This window comes from Bufo bufo, chromosome 3 (genome assembly GCF_905171765.1).
Source record: "Bufo bufo chromosome 3, aBufBuf1.1, whole genome shotgun sequence".
NCBI classification, from domain to species: domain Eukaryota; kingdom Metazoa; phylum Chordata; class Amphibia; order Anura; family Bufonidae; genus Bufo; species Bufo bufo.
In genome coordinates, this window is record NC_053391.1 from 474558535 (window position 1) to 474581768 (window position 23234).

Consider the following 23234-nt stretch of genomic DNA (forward strand, 5'->3'; position numbering starts at 1 on the left):
GGGTTCTCGCAATGGTCACTAGCAACTTATCCTGAAATGTGAATATGATATGTTTTTTCCTGCTGGCAAGCATTTTTTTTTTTTTTGGGGGGGGGGACACACAGCCTCACTTCATTACACTGTTCTCTACAGTGTCAGTCTAGGGTTCCTTGGACCCACCAGAGGAAATTATTCTCAAGGACCAACCACTATGTCATCAATAAAGTTTAATAGGTTTTGAGTCAATGAAATAGACTCTAATGGCAAGTGATTGGCTCCACAAGCAGTCAAATATTTTGTTTTGTCCTGGATCTCTAGGGCCCATTGTGGGCCCAGGGAAGGATCCTCTTTAACACTGGTGAGACAGTCCGACCCTGGAGCTCCATATAGTAAAGGGGCTTGGTACTGTCAGATGGCTCAGCCTGACAGCATATCTCACACAGAACATCTTCATTACTAGCTATTGTAGTAAGAACTATTGTAGTAATGAAGATGTTCTGTGTGAGATAGCCTGTTATAATTTAAAAGCAGAATTATGTGTAAAACAGGCATCAAGTGGAAATTTTAGCCCTAACAAGAAACATTTTATAAATCTCAATCAAGATTTAAAAGTGTAATTACCAGGGAATTTTGGTGGAATTTGTATCTAAAGATGTAACTTAATGTTCTGCTGCATGAATAATACAGAACTTCATGCTGCCACTGATGACCATAATATGCAATAAAATAATATAGACTAGAAACTGTTTACATTATACGTGTAAATTAACCCAATATACCATAAATCTACAATAATACAATTGGTAGTAAAACTGAATTGGACTTTTTTTCAACCATTATTGTATCAGACACCGGAACCAATAGAAGATCCTCAGATGGGCCAGTTTAACCATGTCTCCATTAGGCCTTATGTGCACTACCATAGCTATTTTGTGGTCTGTAAATTGTGGACCTGTAAATTATATATGTCCTTTTGGTAGGCCCTATTGAAAAAATGCCTATTCTTGTCTACAAAATGGACAACAATAGGACATCTTCAATTTTTTTGGAGGGTAGACATGCGGACATATGGATGCGAACAGCACAGAGTGTGCTGTCTGGATATTTTGTGGGCCCATTGAAATGAATCTGCGTCCAATCCATATTAAAGGGCACCTGTAGATTTGTACCTGGCTGACCTGTTGCATGTGCACTTAGCAGCTAAAGGCATCTGCGTTGTTCCCATGTTCATATGTGCCCGCATTACTTAGAAAAATTATGTTTTAATATATGCAAATAAGGCTCTAGGAGCAACGGGAGCGTTACAATTACTCATGGAAGCTCTGCAGCTCCCGTGCCCTTTTAATTTTGATTGTCAGGTCCAGGTGTGATGACGTTTACACTGCCTGGCCCTGTCAAAGTGCAGAGGGAGCAGCAGTTGCAGGGAGAGCTGAGCCTCTAGGTGTAACAGCAATTTTTCCGTTGCTCCTAGAGGCTAATTTGCATTTATTAAAATATTATTATTATTTTTCTCAGCAGTCCAAGCACATATGAACTTGGGACCAATATAGATGCCTTCAGATGCCAAACGCACATACAACAGGCCAGCCAGCTTCATAGGTACAAATCTCCTGACAGATGCCCTTTAAAGACAGTTGAGTTCATGAGGCCTTACTTTGCAAAGCAAGAGGTAACAAGTAACATCAGCAAACCATGCTAAATAATAAACTCAATTCTACTTCCTATGGAAAATATCCCAACTGTGCAATCCCACTTAAGAGTACTATTTTCCTCTAATGAGGCAAAGGTCCTTCTGACTCTTAGGGCTCATGCACACGGCTGTGTTTTCGGCCCTCATACGATCCGCATTTTTTGTGGATTGGATGCAGACCCATTAAACTCAATGGGGCGTCAAAAGATGCGAACAGCACATCCGTATTTCTGTTCTGCTGCCCCGCAAAAAAAATAGAACATGCCCTTTTCTTGTCTGTTTTGTGGACGAGGATAGGACATTTCTGAAAGCTTAAAAAAAATGGTTTCAGGCTCTCGGTATCCGTGTTTTGCGGATCTGCAATTTGCGTACTGTAAAAACAGATATAGTCATGTGCAGGAGTCCTTAGGTATAGGAATCCTGTTGCTGTTGCGTCTGCTACCCTATAGATATCCCAACATCTTTCAAAAGATACTCTGCAGGACCACTATCACTGTCAATATTGGTTGTGGTAAACTTGACAAAGTTTAGCAATCTTTACAGACAGGCACGGGAAGCTCTTATTACCTAGTTATGTTAGCATTGATTGTGATTTTATTTACATCAATACTATTTTAACCTTGTCAAACAGTGTCAGACATCAGCAACTATAACATCAGTCTCTTTTATGAGCCTATGCCAATGCTGTGATATGTCATGCAACATGAAGGACGATATGCTTCACTACATCTAAATTACTAGAGTAATTGTTTGAAAGCATACTGGAGAAAATATCGCTTCACATATCTATTAAGGTCAGCAAAAGGTTATTGGAGGTAGCCATGTCAAGTTGAAGCCCTCCAGTTATAACAGAACTGTCTCTCCTACCTACACAGAACTGCAAAAGAATGTCTGCTTTGTGTCACGTTAGCTTCTCATTTCCCTGAATTCTCTTGTAGCCGTGTGTCAGAGCTAAGTTCCCATCCATCCACGTTAGTCAACTAAAGGAGTAAGTGAAAGTTCTGTGGGACTTAAATGGTTGTGATAAATCATGTACCTTGAACATTTAGCGTTTTATACAATGGTGTAACTATGGGGGGTGCAAATGTTGCAGTCACACCAGGCTCTGGTGCCTGATGGGCCCGAAGGCCACTCTGCCTCATAAAAAAAAAAGAATATAAATGGCACTGTGGAGACCCTGATGCAGATCTGGCATTCTGAGTCAGGAACATCAGGTTATACTTTTAAATTTGATATATTATAATGCTTTAAAAAAGGTATAAAATAATATGGTTTTTACTTAACACATTAGCATAATCTTAGTGGGTGCACACATAATTTGTCATAGGACATTCTTGTTTAAATGAGGTCACATATTAAATACTACTTAAAGGGGATGTGTTTCTGCACAGTCTGATACTGGCAGCAGTGTAATGTCACACCCCCAACTGGTAACATCCAGTTAGGCTTTTTTGAAGACTGTGGGCCCTATTTTTATGGGTTTCTCTATGCGGTATGTTAGCTTCATTCTCCTGGTCAGTACAATTATATTGATACCACTTTTATATTTTTTTTTCTTGTGAAAACCAATGCACGAAAAATGTGAAAAAAAAACGATTTTTTCATAGTTACATAACTTTTTAGGGGCATTTTGGGACTTGGCGATGCTAATGATCTTTATTTTTTTTTAATGGTTTCTTTTTTTTTTTAATATGGGAAAAGCAGCAATTTTTAATTTTTTTTTATTTTACAGAGGTTTTCTGTAAATAATTACGTTTCATGTGATGCCTGCAGCCTGCTTCCTGAAACAGAAATTCATACATACCTGCTCCTCACCTCTCCAGTCCTTTGTGCTGCCTCCACTGTGTACACTGGGTGCTGCATGAGGATGGTCCATGTCATTAATTGCCTAATATACAGTACAATACATCTGTTCTCACCAGTAAGCAAACAGTTTTACAGCTAACCTAGGCATAACCTGAATTTCGGTAGAATTGGCTTGGATTGCTCTTATTTACAGTTGAGCGAATTGAAGTTAACAAAGTATTTCAGTAAAAAAAGTGATTCTCCGCAAAGCTGAATTTTCTCACACTCCATTTTTCCTGAAATGGTGGTAAAACATAAAAATACTCACCTCATCCATTTGAGTGAGAAGAGGCTGGTGTGGCCATCTTGATTGCAGAAACCGCGCAAAATCTCATGCTGGATGACGTATGATGTCACCATGCCGTTGCGCTGGCCGTATATGGTGACGTCATCAGTGATGACTTCACCATTCCCGGCCAATGTGATAACGTCATCATGTCACCATGCGAGACTTCACGCTGTGTATTCAATCAAGATGGCTGCGATGGCCTCTACGTGAGCAAATGGATAAGATGAATACCCTGATTAACCTCTAAAAGACATCAATTGTAGCCTCAGATGCTGTGATCAGCAATGAATGCGGCATCTGAGGGGTTCAATAATGGGGGGAGTTCCCTGTCATTCCACCTGCTACATACAAAGGAATGCGCTTCGTGGCAAAGTAATTTGTCAAATTTCTTTGGGAAATTGGGCAAGCAGCCAAATCAAAACTTCAGTCATCTGTAAAAAATCACAGAGAGAAAATAATAATGCACAAAATAGATGCAAGCATTATATACAGACTAATCCCTCATTCTGATATGATAAAATTTGACACTCTTAGCCAATATATTTTGATCGAAACACATCTGTGCCTACCTACCCCTGCCAAGGTGGTCTCAGGTCAGCATGAGCTTGAGTAGCATTCCTGTGCACTTTCTCCTTTCCTATCAAACAGGCCACCTTGATTACATGGTGCATATAGTTGTGTCTGCTCCTCCTCTCATTGGTTACTGGATGCACATAGAGGTGACTAGGAGCAGCACACTATATGTGCAGAGTCTGCACTCCCGAACATAGATGCCCAATGGCATAGGTATGTTTAACGTAGGACCTGCCTGACCTGAGACCATCTTGGCGGGGGTAGGTAGGCACAGATGTGTTTTGATTAAAATATATTGGCTAAGAGTCTCAGATTTGATCATATCAGAATGAGGGCTTAGTCTATATATAATGCTTGCATCTATTTTATTAGTGCATTATTATTATTATTTTCTTTCTGTGATTTTTTTTCCATAAATGTAGCAATTGACATCCACATATTTATTTATCATATTGTGCAGGATGTTTTTTTTATTTTTTATTTTTATCTTTTTCTGTGATTTTCACACGTCTGCAGTCTTATTCATAAAGAATATAATTCCCAAATATATCTGTGTATGTTTCTGTATTATAGAAATGTTTGCTATAGCTATAAAACTTGTAGCTCATGAACCTGAATGCAAAATCTGTAACAGATCTCCCCATGTTACATGTGGTATTTATAATGCTGGTGCTTTCCTATGTGGCAGAGGGACCTTAGGTACTAGAGGTTCAGAGTAAATGCTACCTCTGCACCCATTACAGGTGCACCTTTATGTATGGCTTTTAAGGCTAGTTCAGGTGAATCTAATGATACCTTTCACTTAGTGATCTGTTGATTTATCGTGGAGAAAATTTTATTTTAATTCTTATGCTAATGAGAAATTAAGTGCACCGAGGGTGGGCCCTTGCCACATTGTACAGAGTAGCTTAGATTCTCCCTGGGTGCACTTAATTGCTCATTTGCATATGGATTAAAAGTACCTTTTCTCCAGAATGAAGCAACCAATCTGGAAGTCAAATGTGTGATTACACTGCTGAGCTATCCTTACAAAGCAATGTGCCTGGTTTAATAGTGAATTTTCAGGTGACAGACTCCCTTTAAATCTACAGTAGAGTCAGGTTATGCTTGAACTGTAGAACATGGCATGTGATAATTTTCTGCACATTCACACAATGACAGCTGATCTAAAAGTACCTAATAATATTCTGTAATATTGTTTCTCCTGTAATAAGAACAGATTGCTTATTTGATATATTCCTGTAACAAGCTTTTTTCTGCTGCTTGCTTCAGTGTATTCTTAAGTCGGCTAGCTAGGGTCAGAGGTGACATATGTCAATCTAAACTAAACTACTGCCAATTGCTTAAGTAGAGGACCGCAGGGAACAGGACCGGAGAAAGCTGGCCCTGAGCATATGTTTGCTTTGTTGATTTTATGATGAGAAGAAGATTAAGGAAATCTGGAATAGTGTTAAAGTGTTAAATAATGATTACAGCCCTTAATTGTTTCTGTAAATATTTAGAAGGCTTAAAACCATTTTAACCATTATTTTTCAATTTCATAATTAATAATTCATAGGATGGTTTTCAATGGTAGTCTACAAAAAAAACTTTCAAAGCAATTTTACAGTATTTGTGTTTTCTAATCCTCTCAACATCTCTTCCTGTTGCCTCCATCTGGCAGTTGTCACCAAAGCAGCTGTTCACTGCCTGGGAGGCAGCACTTGTCCTTTCCTCCCTTGGGAATGTCAACTTCTAGTATCCTCCTCAAGCCTGCCTCAAGCAACACAGCGAGAATCTGGGCTTTTGTATTGGAAAATCCATTTTTAAATTAGCTGAACTAATGGTCACGTACACTAAAATCTTGCACAATCTTTCATTCTTTGCCAAATACCCAAGATTATCATTATATTTAGTACTCAAGATGAGAACTTGAAAGGAACAGTATATTCTGTCTCTATAGTATTAGATTAAGGGATAGATGAGGGTGATGCACCAGTATAAAATATTCAGGAGAGAGAAACTGTGCTTATTCCTGCAATAGCTGTCTATCATGGACTATATAGAGTGCACAACCAGTGGCTCAAGGGCCACATGCAGCCCACAATGCCGTTCTGTGCATCCCCCAGCGATCTGGTAACATACAGTACAGACCAAAGGTTTGGACACACCTTCTCATTCAAAGAGTTTTCTTTATTTTCATGACTATGAAGGCATCAAAACTATGAATTAACACATGTGGAATTATATACATAACAAGCAAGTGTGAAACAACTGAAAATATGTCATATTCTAGGTTCTTAAAAGTAGCCACCTTTTGCTTTGATTACTGCTTTGCACACTCTTGGCATTCTCTTGATGAGCTTCAAGAGTTAGTCCCCTGAAATGGTCTTCCAACAGTCTTGAAGGAGTTCCCAGAGATGCTTAGCACTTGTTGGCCCTTTTGCCTTCACTCTGCGGTCCAGCTCACCCCAAACCATCTCGATTGGGTTCAGGTCCGGTGACTGTGGAGGCCAGGTCATCTGGAGCAGCACCCCATCACTCTCCTTCATGGTCAAATAGCCCTTACTTTCAAAGTTTTCCCAATTTTTCGGCTGACTGACTGACCTTCATTTCTTAAAGTAATGATGGCCACTCGTTTTTCTTTACTTAGCTGCTTTTTTCTTGCCATAATACAAATTCTAACAATCTATTCAGTAGGACTATCCGCTGTGTATCCACCTGACTTCTCCTCAACGCCACTGATGGTCCCAACCCATTTCTAGGGCAAGAAATCCCACTTATTAAACCTGACAGGGCACACCTGTGAAGTGAAAACCATTTCAGGGGACTACCTCTTGAAGCTCATCAAGAGAATGCCAAGAGTGTGCAAAGCAGTAATCAAAGCAAAAGGTGGCTACTTTGAAGAACCTAGAATATGACATATTTTCAGTTGTTTCACACTTGTTTGTTATGTATATAATTCCACATGTGTTAATTCATAGTTTTGATGCCTTCATAGTCATGAAAATAAAGAAAACTCTTTGAATGAGAAGGTGTGTCCAAACTTTTGGTCTGTATTGTACATGCTTTTTTGTGTTTGGTGGCTACCAACATGGATTTTTTATGTTAGAGAAAAGAGAAGTGGCCCGTAGAGCAGAATCAGGGACAGGCAAGTTCTAATGGTGCACTTTGTGGCCATCTCTAAAACATATATTGGCAGTATTGGGGTTTTCTGACCCATGTGTGGCACTCCAGTATGGAGAAGATAAACCAGAGAAGTGGTCATTCTTTGTAGTCTATAGGAATATTGAAACACTCGATTCTTCCAGCAACTCATCTAACCTAAAATAGCTCAAGTCTCTTTTAGAAGTAAGAAATAGGGCAGAAACAGACCCCCATTCACCCAATAAGTGGAAGCTCTAGAGGTAAAATCGGCATCTATCAGAAATTTATGTCATATGGTATATTTTTGATATGCTATAAAGATTTCAGATGTCAGTACCTTTTTACATTTTATTACGGCCCTTGGGATTGTTTCAATCTGACAACATGACCCTCGAACCAGTAAAGGTTGTGCATCTGTGGTTTAAAGAATAACTGCACTTTGTATATACTTTTGCTATAATAGCATATCAAAAGTTTTGATCAGGGGAGGTACAAATGTTGAGACCCCCAACAATTGCTAAAATTAAAGCTTAGAAGTGCTTAGCTGAGTGCTGTTCCTGAAAATGGACCTGAAAACATTGTCATAGACTTTCTATTGCACCCATCTTTATTTCCATTTTCAACAGTGAGGAGAGACTCACCTGAACGCTTCTAATCTCATGTTAGTGATCGTCTGGGGCAGGGATCAGCAACCTTTGGCACTTCAGCTGTTGTGAAACTGCAATTCCTAACATGCTCCATTAATTTCTATGAGAGTTCTGAGAAATGCAGAGTAAGTATGTATGCCGGGAGTTGTAGTTTAACAAGAGCTGGAGGGCTGGAGGTTGCCTACCCCTGGTCTGTGTCTCAGCACTAGAACCCCCACTGATCAAAACCTTACATATGTCACTATGACCTTTCAAAAGTTTTTGCAAAGTGAAATTACTCTAATTAAATTCAGTAGTGTATGATAAGGATATTCATAGAATAAAAAATTGTATTGCCTTGCCATCAAAACTACAAACTTTCCTTTCATTCATTTAAATTTTTCACTACAGCTATGTTATCAAGACTTTTATTATTAGATTTCTTTTCAAATATTTCTTTTTGCTGCTATAATTAATTGGTAGTTATATGCCATTTTTCTTTAAAGGGGCATTTTTTTAATATAATTTTTGGCTGTTTTTCATTTTTATTTCAGCAGAAATACAATTGAAATTTAAATACAATATATATTTTTCTGCAGCAGTCAACACAGAGAGATAAAAATGCTATAGAAATAAGTAATCCATTGTCATTTATCTGCTGTTTTGATGGGAAGATGCAAAAGTTAAACAAAGCAATTTGCCAAGTTAAAAGTCCAAACAAAGGAGGAATTTGAAGGGAATCTGTAATCCGTTTTATGCAGGTTCTAACAGCTCCAGCACATGTCAATGAGTCCAGATATTAAGGAGCTTCTGGATTTCTCCACCCCTGACACTAATTGACAGACTTTTTTCAACTGAGTTAGCAGCAAGGGGGTGGAGAAAGCCAGCAGCTCGTGAATATTCAAGACTCATTGGCATGAGTTGGATCTGCTCAGTAAAAGATTTTAGCAAAACACCTAGGTCAATTAATGAAAGTAACTGAGCAGTTTGCTAAGGGAATCCGTCACTAGTTTGTTACCCTTAGTTAGAACACCATAACACTGGTAAAACTGACATATTCCCTTTAAAGAATCAGGACAGAAAGTAGAATACTTGGAGTGACTTCAAAAAATTACATAGGCTGTTAATATGTGATAAAAATTTATGGTAGTTGTTCTGTCTTCTTACACGTTCACACAGTGTGCAGGCTGACTTTCAGCATAAACCATTCCTCTCCTCCAAATAAGAGGACTCTTATTTGTAGTCTAACTTGTTTATTGGTCAACAGGTTGCACTCTCTGCGTGGTGCACGTGAGTGAGAGATTGTACAAGTGTGATTGATTGATAAAACAGGAGTATAAAGTATAAAGCATTGAGAAAAGGTGGTTGAGCGGCACTCCTTTATATGGTGGGCGGTGCTCAGTGGTAAAGGTGCATATAATTTGTATCAAGAAACCACGGCACTCTATAGCTGCTTTTAAGTTGCTTGTTTTATTTCATTATATATCTTTTTTCATTTTTATATATCCATACAAAAATTAGCCACTGGCCAACGTTTCGGTCTAGTCTTAGACCTTGTTCACGGCCTAATGTATAAACAAGTAAATGTTTTAAATTAATGTTTAAATATATACATCAATAGAAAATAGTTATTTGTCAGGTAACATATAATACAATATAGTTGACAATGTATTTATAAGTATATCATTATTGGGAAGAAAAATCTCTATCATATAGGAGAATACATAAAGGACCGAAATCATATAAGCATATGTCCATTCAGGTGATCTATCAACAACACAGTATGACACAGGGTGAGAGCAGTAGTCTAAATTGGGACGCTGTGATAGAGATATCCAGATAGCGGTGACAGGATGTACGTAGGGTATCTGCGGAATCCAAACAGTATAATATTAGGTAAAGACTAAAACAGTATTCCTATCATGTAGGTAATACAAGTAATATAGTTCGGACCACTTAGGTATAATGCCAGTAGACTTAGATATAGATATAATGCCAGATCGACAGATAAAGGTAACAGATAACTAACAGGATTCCTAGTTTCTGGACATAAACACAGATAGTGGCAGGATCCTTAGTCATTAATTGTAGGAGCGCACATACCTTAGTCTGCAGACTAAGGTATGTGCGCTCCTACAATTAATGACTAAGGATCCTGCCACTATCTGTGTTTATGTCCAAAAACTAGGAATCCTGTTAGTTATCTGTTACCTTTATCTGTCGATCTGGCATTATATCTATATCTAAGTCTACTGGCATTATACCTAAGTGGTCCGAACTATATTACTTGTATTACCTACATGATAGGAATACTGTTTTAGTCTTTACCTAATATTATACTGTTTGGATTCCGCAGATACCCTACGTACATCCTGTCACCGCTATTTGGATATCTCTATCACAGCGTCCCAATTTAGACTACTGCTCTCACCCTGTGTCATACTGTGTTGTTGATAGATCACCTGAATGGACATATGCTTATATGATTTTGGTCCGTTATGTATTCTCCTATATGATAGAGATTTTTCTTCCCAATAATGATATACTTATAAATACATTGTCAACTATATTGTATTATATGTTACCTGACAAATAACTATTTTCTATTGATGTATATATTTAAAACATTAATTTGAAACATTTACTTGTTTATACATTAGGCCATGAACAAGGTCTAAGACTAGACCAAAACGTTGGCCAGTGGCTAATTTTTGGATGGATATATAAAAATGAAAAAAGATATATAATGAAATAAAACAAGCAACTTAAAAGCAGCTATAGAGTGCCGTGGTTTCTTGATACAAAATATAAAGTATAAAGCATAGCATGTACTATAACATTTACAGTCATCAGTAAAAGCACGTGGTAAAATGGCTGCCTATACATAAGATTACATGTCTAACATTTAACAGTTATAACTCCCTGAATAACAATTGCAACTAGCTGAACAGCTCTGCAACACACAATATCCCTGAAATGAAGGTAGATCTCTCACCAGATATGCTTTTACAAGGATGGTTAAGTTTGAGAAGGAAACATACATAGGAAAGCGCTGAACTGTGTCCTGGAGACTTCTTTTTCCCAGAATGCTTTGAACTCCCACAATGCAGTGCACAACCCACAATGCAGTAGTGTTTGTAACAGGAAAAACAAAGTGTAATACAACTTAACACGGCTAGATGGTGCTATAACCACACTAAACACTTCAGAAATACCAAGACTAACCCAGCTGGGCAGAACAGTAATGTCCCTTTAATTAGTCATCCTATTGGAAATATTTAACCACCTCAGCCCCCCTAGCTTAAACACCCTTAATGACCAGGCCACTTTTTACACTTCTGACCTACACTACTTTCACCGTTTATTGCTCAGTCATGCAACTTACCACCCAAATGAATTTTACCTCCTTTTCTTCTCACTAATAGAGCTTTCATTTGGTGGTATTTCATTGCTGCTGACATTTTAACTTTTTTTGTTATTAATCGAAATTTTTGCAAAAAATGTCATTTTTCACTTTCAGTTGTAATTTTTTTTTTTTAAAACTACATCTATATATAATTTTTTCTCTAAATTTATTGTTCTACATGTCTTTGATAAAAAAAAATGTTTGGGTAAAAAAAAAATGGTTTGGGTAAAAGTTAAAGCGTTTACAAACTATGGTACAAAAATGTGAATTTCCGCTTTTTGAAGCATCTCTGACTTTCTGAGCACCTGTCATGTTTCCTGAGGTTCTACAATGCCCAGACAGTAGAAAAACCCCACAAGTGACCCCATTTCGGAAAGTAGACACCCTAAGGTATTCGCTGATGGGCAAAGTGAGTTCATGGAAGTTTTTATTTTTTGTCACAAGTTAGCGGAAAATTATTATTATTTTTTTTTTCTTACAAAGTCTCATTTTCCGCTAACTTGTGACAAAAAATAAAAAATTCTAGGAACTCGCCATGCCCCTCACGGAATAACTTGGGGTGTCTTATTTCCAAAATGGGGTCACTTGTGGGGTAGTTATACTGCCCTGGCATTTTAGGGGCCCTAATGCGCGAGAAGTAGTTTGAAATCAAAATGTGTAAAAAATGCCCTGTAAAATCCTGAAGGTGCTCTTTGGAATGTGGGCCCCTTTGCCCACCTAGGCTGCAAAAAAGTGTCACACATCTAGTATCACTGTACTCAGGAGAAGTTGGGCAATGTGTTTTGGGGTGTATTTTTTACATATACCCATGCTGGGTGAGAGAAATATCTCGGCTAAAGACAACTTTTCAATTTTTTTTATACAAAGTTGGCATTTGACCAAGATATTTATCTCACCCAGCATGGGTATATGTAAAATGACACCCCAAAATACATTGCCCAACTTCTCCTGAGTACGGCGATACCACATGTGTGACACTTCTTTGCAGCCTAGGTGGGCAAAGGGGCCCACATTCCAAAGAGCACCTTTAGGATTTCACAGGGCATTTTTTACACATTTTGATTTCAAACTACTTCTCACGCATTAGGGCCCCTAAAATGCCAGGGCAGTATAACTAACCCACAAGTGACCCCATTTTGGAAAGAAGACATCCCAAGGTATTTCGTGATGGGCATAATGAGTTCATGGACGTTTTTATTTTTTGTCACAAGTTAGTGGAATATGAGACTTTGTAAGAAAAAAAAAAAAAATAAATAAAATCAGCATTTTCCGCTAACTTGTGACAAAAAATAAAAAATTCTAGGAACTCGCCATGCCCCTCACGGAATACCTTGGGGTGTCTTCTTTCCAAAATGGGGTCACTTGTGGGGTAGTTATACTGCCCTGGCATTTTAGGGGCCCTAATGCATGAGAAGTAGTTTGAAATCAAAATGTGTACAAAATGCCCTGTGAAATCCTAAAGGTGCTCTTTGGAATGTGGGACCCTTTGCCCAAATAGGCTGCAAAAAAGTGTCACACATGTGGTATCGCCGTATTGGGGAGAAGTTGAGCAATGTGTTTTGGGGTGTCTTTTTACATATACCCATGCTGGGTAAGAAAAATATCTTGGCAAAAGACAATTTTTCCCATTTTATTATACAAAGTTGGCATTTGACCGAGATATTTATCTCACCCAGCAAGGGGTATATGTAAAATGACACCCCAAAACACATTGCCCAACTTCTCCTGAGTACGGCGATACCACATGTGTGACACTTTTTTGCAGCCTAGATGCGCAAAGGGGCCCAAATTCCTTTTAGGAGGGCATTTTTAGACATTTGGATCCCAGACTTCTTCTCACGCTTTAGGGCCCCTAAAATGCCAGGGCAGTATAAATACCCCACATGTGACCCCATTTTGGAAATAAGACACCCCAAGTTATTCAATGAGGGGCATGGCGAGTTCATCGAATTTTTTTTTTTTGGCACAAGTTAGCGGAAATTGATTTTTTTTTTTTTTCTCACAAAGTCTCCCTTTCCGCTAACTTGGGACAAAAATTTCAATCTTTCATGGACTCAATATGCCCCTCAGCGAATACCTTGGGGTGTCTTCTTTCCGAAATGGGGTCACATGTGGGGTATTTACAGGGAGTGCAGAATTATTAGGCAAGTTGTATTTTTTAAGATTAATTTTATTATTGAACAACAACCATGTTCTCAATGAACCCAAAAAACTCATTAATATCAAAGCTGAATATTTTTGGAAGTAGTTTTTAGTTTGTTTTTAGTTTTAGCTATTTTAGGGGGATATCTGTGTGTGCAGGTGACTATTACTGTGCATAATTATTAGGCAACTTAACAAAAAACAAATATATACCCATTTCAATTATTTATTTTTACCAGTGAAACCAATATAACATCTCAACATTCACAAATATACATTTCTGACATTCAAAAACAAAACAAAAACAAATCAGTGACCAATATAGCCACCTTTCTTTGCAAGGACACTCAAAAGCCTGCCATCCATGGATTCTGTCAGTGTTTTGATCTGTTCACCATCAACATTGCGTGCAGCAGCAACCACAGCCTCCCAGACACTGTTCAGAGAGGTGTACTGTTTTCCCTCCTTGTAAATCTCACATTTGATGATGGACCACAGGTTCTCAATGGGGTTCAGATCAGGTGAACAAGGAGGCCATGTCATTAGATTTTCTTCTTTTATACCCTTTCTTGCCAGCCACGCTGTGAAGTACTTGGACGCGTGTGATGGAGCATTGTCCTGCATGAAAATCATGTTTTTCTTGAAGGATGCAGACTTCTTCCTGTACCACTGCTTGAAGAAGGTGTCTTCCAGAAACTGGCAGTAGGACTGGGAGTTGAGCTTGACTCCATCCTCAACCCGAAAAGGCCCCACAAGCTCATCTTTGATGATACCAGCCCAAACCAGTACTCCACCTCCACCTTGCTGGCGTCTGAGTCGGACTGGAGCTCTCTGCCCTTTACCAATCCAGCCACGGGCCCATCCATCTGGCCCATCAAGACTCACTCTCATTTCATCAGTCCATAAAACCTTAGAAAAATCAGTCTTGAGATATTTTTTGGCCCAGTCTTGACGTTTCAGCTTGTGTGTCTTGTTCAGTGGTGGTCGTCTTTCAGCCTTTCTTACCTTGGCCATGTCTCTGAGTATTGCACACCTTGTGCTTTTGGGCACTCCAGTGATGTTGCAGCTCTGAAATATGGCCAAACTGGTGGCAAGTGGCATCTTGGCAGCTGCACGCTTGACTTTTCTCAGTTCATGGGCAGTTATTTTGCGCCTTGGTTTTTCCACACGCTTCTTGCGACCCTGTTGACTATTTTGAATGAAACGCTTGATTGTTCGATGATCACGCTTCAGAAGCTTTGCAATTTTAAGAGTGCTGCATCCCTCTGCAAGATATCTCACTATTTTTGACTTTTCTGAGCCTGTCAAGTCCTTCTTTTGACACATTTTGCCAAAGGAAAGGAAATTGTCTAATAATTATGCACACCTAATATAGAGTGTTGATGTCATTAGACCACACCCCTTCTCATTACAGCAATGCACATCACCTAATATGCTTAATTGGTAGTAGGCTTTCGAGCCTATACAGCTTGGAGTAAGACAACATGCATAAAGAGGATGATGTGGTCAAAATACTCATTTGCCTAATAATTCTGCACTCCCTGTATACTGCCCTGGCATTTTAGGGGCCCTAAAGCGTGAGAAGAAGTCTGGAATATAAATGTCTAAAAAATTTTACGCATTTGAATTCCGTGAGGGGTATGGTGAGTTCATGTGAAATTTTATTTTTTGTCACAAGTTAGTGGAATATGAGACTTTGTAAGAAAAAACAAAAAACTAAAAAAATCTATTTCCACTAACTTGTGCCATGTATCCGTGGGTCCGTAAAAAACATACGGACGTCTGAATGGAGCCTTACAGGGGGGTGATCAATGACAGGGGGGTGATCAATGATAGGGGGGTGATCAGGGAGTCTATATGGGGTGATCACCCCCCTGTCATTGATCACCCCCCTGTAAGGCTCCATTCAGATGTCGTATGTGTTTTGCGGATCCGATCCATGGATCCGTGGATCCGTAAAACACATACGGATGTCTGAATGGAGCCTTACAGGGGGGTGATCAATGACAGGGGGGTGATCAGGGAGTCTATATAGGGTGATCACCCCCCTGTCATTGATCACCCCCCTGTAAGGCTCCATTCAGACGTCTGTATGTGTTTTGCGGATCCGATCCATGTATCCGTGGATCCGTAAAAAACATACGGACGTCTGAATGGAGCCTTACAGGGGGGTGATCAATGACAGGGGGGTAATCAATGACAGGGGGGTGATCAGGGAGTCTATATGGGGTGATCACCCCCCTGTCATTGATCACCCCCCTGTAAGGCTCCATTCAGACGTCCGTATGTGTTTTGCGGATCCGATCCATGGATCCGTGGATCCGCAAAACACATTTGGACCTCTGAATGGAGCCAGCCTTACAAGGGGGTGATCAATGACAGGGGGGTGATCAGGGAGTCTATATGGGGTGATCACCCCCCTGTAAGGCTCCATTCAGACGTCTGTATGTGTTTTGCGGATCCGATCCATGTATCCGTGGATCCGTAAAAAACATACGGACATCTGAATGGAGCCTTACAGGGGGGTGATCAATGACAGGGGGGTGATCAGGGAGTCTATATGGGGTGATCACCCCCCTGTAAGGCTTCATTCAGACGTCCGTATGTGTTTTGCGGATCCGATCCATGTATCCGTGGATCCGTAAAAAACATACGGACATCTGAATGGAGCCTTACAGGGGGGTGATCAATGACAGGGGGGTGATCAGGGAGTCTATATGGGGTGATCACCCCCCTGTAAGGCTTCATTCAGACGTCCGTATGTGTTTTGCGGATCCGATCCATGTATCCGTGGATCCGTAAAAAACATACGGACGTCTGAATGGAGCCTTACAGGGGGGTGATCAATGACAGGGGGGTAATCAGGGAGTCTATATGGGGTGATCAAGGGTTAATAAGGGGTTAATAAGTGACAGGGGGGGTGTAGTGTGGTGTGGGTCTTGGTGCTACTTATTACTGAGCTACCTGTGTCCTCTGGTGGTCGATCCAAACAAAAGGGACCACCAGAGGACCAGGTAGCAGGTATATTAGATGCTGTTATCAAAACAGCGTCTAATATACCTGTTAGGGGTTAAAAAAAATCGCATCTACAGCCTGCCAGCGAACGATCGCCGCTGGCAGGCTTTAGATCCACTCACTTACCTTCCGATCCTGTGAACGCGCGCGCCTGTGTGTGCGCGTTCACAGGAAATCTCGCCTCTCGCGAGAGGACGCGTATATGCGTCCACCCAGAATATCAGGGCTGCCGCCAGGACGCAATCCTGCGTACGGCGGTCCTGAGGCGGTTAAACAGTATGTTTTAATTTTCATTTAACTTCTATTTAATTTCTGTACTAATAGTATGATGAGTGATAATTTACAGCCACTTATTGCTAATGTTAACATGCAAAATGTCAAAGTTCCCTTTGTCAAAAGATTATTGCTGCCTTATTTCAAATCCAAAGTGACAGCAATGCTTCTGATGAAGCCAGGTCAGCTAACTGCATAGATATATGCTGAATGGGCCTCTGCAGTGTGATGGCTTTCTTTTCTTAGTTATTGAGGTAATATCCATATTTATTGATGTCCTGACATATCATGTACAGGGAGTGCTGAATTATTAGGCAAATGAGTATTTTGACCACATCATCCTCTTTATGCATGTTGTCTTACTCCAAGCTGTATAGGCTCGAAAGCCTACTACCAATTAAGCATATTAGGTGATGTGCATCTCTGTAATGAGAAGGGGTGTGGTCTAATGACATCAACACCCTATATTAGGTGTGCATAATTATTAGGTAACTTCCTTTCCTTTGGCAAAATGGGTCAAAAGAAGGACTTGACAGGCTCAGAAAAGTCAAAAATAGTGAGATATCTTGCAGAGGGATGCAGCACTCTTAAAATTGCAAAGCTTCTGAAGCGTGATCATCGAACAATCAAGCGTTTCATTCAAAATAGTCAACAGGGTCGCAAGAAGCGTGTGGAAAAACCAAGGCGCAAAATAACTGCCCATGAACTGAGAAAAGTCAAGCGTGCAGCTGCCAAGATGCCACTTGCCACCAGTTTGGCCATATTTCAGAGCTGCAACATCACTGGAGTGCCCAAAAGCACAAGGTGTGCAATACTCAGAGACATGGCCAAGGTAAGAAAGGCTGAAAGACGACCACCACTGAACAAGACACACAAGCTGAAACGTCAAGACTGGGCCAAGAAATATCTCAAGACTGATTTTTCTAAGGTTTTATGGACTGATGAAATGAGAGTGAGTCTTGATGGGCCAGATGGATGGGCCCGTGGCTGGATTGGTAAAGGGCAGAGAGCTCCAGTCCGACTCAGACGCCAGCAAGGTGGAGGTGGAGTACTGGTTTTGGCTGGTATCATCAAAGATGAGCTTGTGGGGCCTTTTCGGGTTGAGGATGGAGTCAAGCTCAACTCCCAGTCCTACTGCCAGTTTCTGGAAGACACCTTCTTCAAGCAGTGGTACAGGAAGAAGTCTGCATCCTTCAAGAAAAACATGATTTTCATGCAGGACAATGCTCCATCACACGCGTCCAAGTACTCCACAGCGTGGCTGGCAAGAAAGGGTAAAAAAGAAGAAAATCTAATGACATGGCCTCCTTGTTCACCTGATCTGAACCCCATTGAGAACCTGTGGTCCATCATCAAATGTGAGATTTACAAGGAGGGAAAACAGTACACCTCTCTGAACAGTGTCTGGGAGGCTGTGGTTGCTGCTGCACACAATGTTGATGGTGAACAGATCAAAACACTGACAGAATCCTTGGATGGCAGGCTTTTGAGTGTCCTTGCAAAGAAAGGTGGCTATATTGGTCACTGATTTGTTTTTGTTTTGTTTTTGAATGTCAGAAATGTATATTTGTGAATGTTGAGATGTTATATTGGTTTCACTGGTAAAAATAAATAATTGAAATGGGTATATATTTGTTTTTTGTTAAGTTGCCTAATAATTATGCACAGTAATAGTCACCTGCACACACAGATATCCCCCTAAAATAGCTAAAACTAAAAACAAACTAAAAACTACTTCCAAAAATATTCAGCTTTGATATTAATGAGTTTTTTGGGTTTATTGAGAACATGGTTGTTGTTCAATAATAAAATTAATCCTCAAAAATACAACTTGCCTAATAATTCTGCACTCCCTATATGTATTATAATTAGCAGTCAGATGCTACAAATTCAGCTGCACAAAATAAGACAAGAAGTGTGATTACATGTATGTCTAAGCAGAACTTCTGGTGTACAGTATCTCAATTTCATGCCAAGAAGGACTTCAGTCCTGACCTCAAATAAACAATTCTTTCTAGACAATTCTGAAGGAATTATATAGCAACCTCCAAACAACTTGAAATTCACCCTTCTACAATGAGGATTGTTTAGAAATGGAGATCATTCAAGACAGTTGTCAATCTTCCCACAGGTGAGTGTCTCAGCAATTTCAGTCCAAGTCACAATCATATGACCCCTCAAAGTGCATTAAATATCTATGTTCATAAGTTTGAAAAAGACTAAAAAGCATTGTTCTCTTGTTAAGGCCCTATGAGACTTGCACGATTTCAGGCCAATTTTCAGGAACTAGTTTTTATACAAACACTTTTTCCTGAAAATTGTCCTGTATAACTGAGCGGTTTTTCATGGGCCGATGAGCATCTTTCATTAGGATGTGTGCCCCATAATGAAGAGTAGAGAAGGAGGGAGGAATGACTGCAGTAGCAATTATTCTCCCCATATTCAAAGTTTGCATCGGCCTGTGTAATCAGGCCAGTGCAAACGAGAGCTGATGAATGTTTTCCTTAAAGAGTCGCCAGCAAAAAGCCATATCACTCCAAAAAGAATACAGCATCACAAAAGAAAAAAAGTTTGGAAAATTACATCTTAAGAAACTGCAACATTTCTGGAACAAAATCCTTTGATTGAATGAGAGCAATAAATAGATGTCTGATCAACATATACTGCTTCATGTTTGGTGAAATATGTAATCACAAACACCTCATAACAACTCTAAAGTAGGGTTTAATTTATTTTCTCCTATGACTGAAGTTGAAAGTACCATATCTCGCCACACCATGTCCGTGCTCTAACTGTATCTTCCAGTGAACCGAAGTTATATAAAACACCATTTTAAAGTTTATTGAGAGGCGATCACATGCTTGTATGAAAAATTATCTTTGGCTTTAGCATTTTTGAAAAAAAATGAGCTTTAAAATTAACAACATGTTCCCCTATCCATATGATAACTAATAGGGATGAGCGAATCGACTTTGGATAAAACATCCGAAGTCGATTCGCATAATACTTTGTTTGAATACAGTATGGAGCGAGCGTTCCATACTGTGTTAAAATGTATGGGCTCAGATGAGCCAAAGTTATTACAGTATTCAAACAAAGTATTATGAGAATCGATTTTTAATGTTTCATCCGAAGTCGATTCACTCATTCCTAATAACTAATTAATGGGAATAGAACAGTGAAATTCATGCAATATTCCATTCCGTTCTATGGGACTGCCAAGAGCAGTGCTTAATGCAGCAGATCATAGAAGTGTCATTAGTAGGGAAACTCCTTTAATATATTTCTTATGTATAGACTGATTGCAGGCCCACAGAATTGTTTCCTCAGGCACACCAGACTTGCACGCATCTTCTATATAATGTAAGTTATTGTAATATAATAGAAAATTAATGTCTTAGGGTTTTAGCCATAATTCTATATCTTGTGGGACCAAAAGGGAATTAGGATAAGCAATAGTAAGTAAATCATTGTTCCCTGAAATGTTTTTGGCACTCTTGTGACTATCGAAGAGTAAACTAGTGACAAGTAAATTTATTGATTTGACCGAATTGGTCAAATAAATATGGCCCAAATCAATTTGAAAAATTGCTTATGTTATTTTAAAAAATTTGCCCAGATTGAATTGATTCTATTTTGAAAGAATGTTTTTGAAAATTTGGGTCAAATTCAATTTGTTTTAAATCAATTTTCTCATCTCTACTGTTAACATTTGTCCCCCATTTGCTAATTAATAAATTAGGGATTGGTTGTGAACAAACTATTTTATGCCTAATTAATCCCTTGAAATGGGACCGCCATCTCTACTTATTTTCTATGGCTATTGTGGTGGAGAGTTGTATGAAGAACTAGACTAATGTGTGTGTCTAGGGAAACAGCTAACTGAGCACACTCAGCTGGAGTTGGCTGTGTATATGTTTGGCCACTGTTTTCCAGCAATTAGACTTCCACTAATCTATTTATATGTTAATTGTGGGAAAACACCTTATGCTAAGTATATGGTTGGATGTATTAAAAATGGTGAGGAGAAGGAGTACAGGCAACCAATGCATAATTATGTCAACTGTTGTGCAGAATATGGGCTACTACTCAATGTGGCAAAGACAAAAAAGATAATAGGTTTGGCAAAAAGAAGGAACCCGTCTGGCCAATCATTATTAACAGACAGGAAGTCAAGATTGTAAGCAGTTATAAATACCTGGGGGTTCACCTGGACAAAAAGCTAGACTGGCAGAGGAACGTCAATAAGATCCAAAAAAGGGAACCAGTCGACTGTATTTTGTGAGGAGGCTGAGATGCTTCAATGTTTCCAACAAGATACTGGAAATGTTTTACTAATCAGTGAAGGCGAGAGTAATATTCTTTGCATTGGGAAGTAGTGTTAGGGTGTCAGATTTGGAAACTGATCAAGAAAGCAGGATGGTAGGTTTTCAACTGCCAGAGTTGGTGCTTGAGAAAAGGATACAAGCAAAGTTTACATATATTCATAATAATCAGCCTCATCCCCTACACTCACTGGTGCAGAATCATGGGATAGCTTCAATAAGAGCCCTTTCCAGCTGAAGTGTAGAATGGATAGGTTTAGGAAGTCCTTTATACCAATGACTATTGCTCTATATAATAGCCAAGTATGGTGAAGGAAGGACCAGTTTCGGTATGGACAATAGATGCTGGGATTGCCTTTCACAATATGCATCCACTTCTGGGAATGGTTACTATTACTAACTATTGTAACGGTCTTATTCTATTGTACTATGTGCATTTAAAAAAATATATAATAATATTTTGTTTTTATGGCATTCCCTATGCAGTAAAACTGACTTGCATTCTAGGGGTCAGTATGATTATAGTAAAACCACATATATATAGTTATATAGTTTTTCTTGTGTTTTTTTATGGGAAGGGAATAAGCAAAGAAAAAGCTGTGAATTTCCATTTCGGTGTTGGTCCTATAGGATAAATACCTTTACATATTATTTTTTTTAGGATGTGGTGGTACAAATGATCTTTATTTTTATTGTTTATTCTTTTTTTTAATATGGGCAAGGGGGCAATTTGCATTTTTAAATATTTATTTTTTTTTGTATAATTTTTTTTGACTTTTTAGAAAAAAATCCCCCTAAGGGACTTTAACATGTGGACATATGATTGCTTTTCCAATAGACAGCAATAAATTACTATTGCAGCCTATTGGAGTTCCATTATGTTCATATGGAGCTCTGCCATAAGCAGGGCTTCATCAAAACCATTGCTGTGGTAGCCCTGGATCCTTCAGAGGGACCAAGGCTACAACAGCAAACCAAAGGCTCTCCTTATCAGTACACAGGAGTACAGTTCCGGGCCCTGCAGTACAGTCCTGCTGGGAAAACCAGCCTCAGATGCCATGGTATCAATTGACCATGACATCTGAAGGGTTAAATGTTTATTGACTATTACAGACATTCACTCCAGGTGTCTGCTATGTAAGACATCAGACACTCAGATAATAGATACGACCGACATCTGTCTCTCCCTACTCCTCCATACACATGTCTGCTTGGATAGGACAAGTATTTTTGTCCTGTCAGCAGTAGCTTATCTCCGCAAGAACAAAAGGACTGGGCAATTGAAATCCAACTGTCTGATCCTGATTTCCCCCCACATCTGCAAATAAGAGAGAGACTTAGGAGGGCCCATGCATATTAGGCTACTTTCACACTGGCGTTTTGGTTTCCATTTGTGAGATCCGGTCCAAAACGGATCAGTTTTGCCCTTAATGCATTCTGAATGGATAAGGATCCGCTCAGAATGCATCAGTTTGGCTGTGTTCCGCCTCCATTCCGCTTTGGAGGCAGACACCAAAACGCTGCTTGCAGCATTTTGGTGTCCGTCTGACAAAACTGAGCCAAAAGGATCCGTCCTGACACACAATGTAAGTCAACGTGGATGGATCCGTTTTCACTGACACTATAGGGCACAATAGAAAAGGGATGCTTCCCCCATTGACTTTCAATGGTGTTCAAGATGGATCAGTTTTGGCTATGTTAAAGATAATACAAACGGATACGTTCTGAATGGATGCATGCGGTTGCATTATCTGAACGGATGCGTTTGTGCAGATCCATGACGGATCTGCACCAAACGCAAGTGTGAAAGTAGCCTTAGATGGTCAGTCGGTTCCACCCAAATTTTTGGGTTTGGATGATATTTATTAGTGATGATTGAGCATGCTCGGCCGAATACCGCATGTGCTCGAGTGCAATGCTCGAGTCTCCGCCAAAAATGCAGCCA

At 39.5% G+C, this 23234-nt stretch overlaps 1 long non-coding RNA gene across 1 annotated transcript; it reads left to right on the forward strand.

The window, feature by feature from the left end:
- The first annotated feature begins 1487 nt into the window (after window positions 1-1487).
- Window positions 1488-22983, forward strand: LOC120993485. The gene is made up of 4 exons (XR_005777278.1): window positions 1488-1617; window positions 2663-2667; window positions 19436-19439; window positions 22968-22983. It is a non-coding gene; the product is annotated as an uncharacterized LOC120993485 (long non-coding RNA).
- Window positions 22984-23234: the final 251 nt, after the last annotated feature.